Raw genomic sequence first — 240 nt, 5'->3', positions numbered from 1 at the left:
TCTTGTTGTCCCATGTATCTTTTTTTTTTTTTTTGTCTACAGGGCCCATGCACTCACTGGAGAGAGACAGATTAAGAAAGTGAGAAATCACCCCCCAGGGGGATGCCCACACTTCAATTCCTTCTCCTCCATTCTCCTTTTGGGATATTGGGCACGCACGCACACGCCCAATCTATATCTCAAGCTACCAGGCCTAGGACTTGAACCATGCAGTCGGTCATGTGGGATCCAGCGACATAG

At 48.3% G+C, this 240-nt stretch overlaps 1 protein-coding gene across 1 annotated transcript in view; it reads right to left on the bottom strand.

The window, feature by feature from the left end:
* Positions 1-240, bottom strand: part of IGDCC3 (immunoglobulin superfamily DCC subclass member 3) — a 23,522-nt gene that overhangs the window by 11,944 nt on the left and 11,338 nt on the right. The gene's annotated exons all lie outside the window — the stretch shown is intronic.

This window comes from Tupaia chinensis, unplaced genomic scaffold (assembly GCF_000334495.1).
Source record: "Tupaia chinensis unplaced genomic scaffold, TupChi_1.0 Scaffold000063_1, whole genome shotgun sequence".
NCBI lineage: Eukaryota > Metazoa > Chordata > Mammalia > Scandentia > Tupaiidae > Tupaia > Tupaia belangeri.
This window is presented reverse-complemented; position numbering and strand designations above follow the sequence as displayed.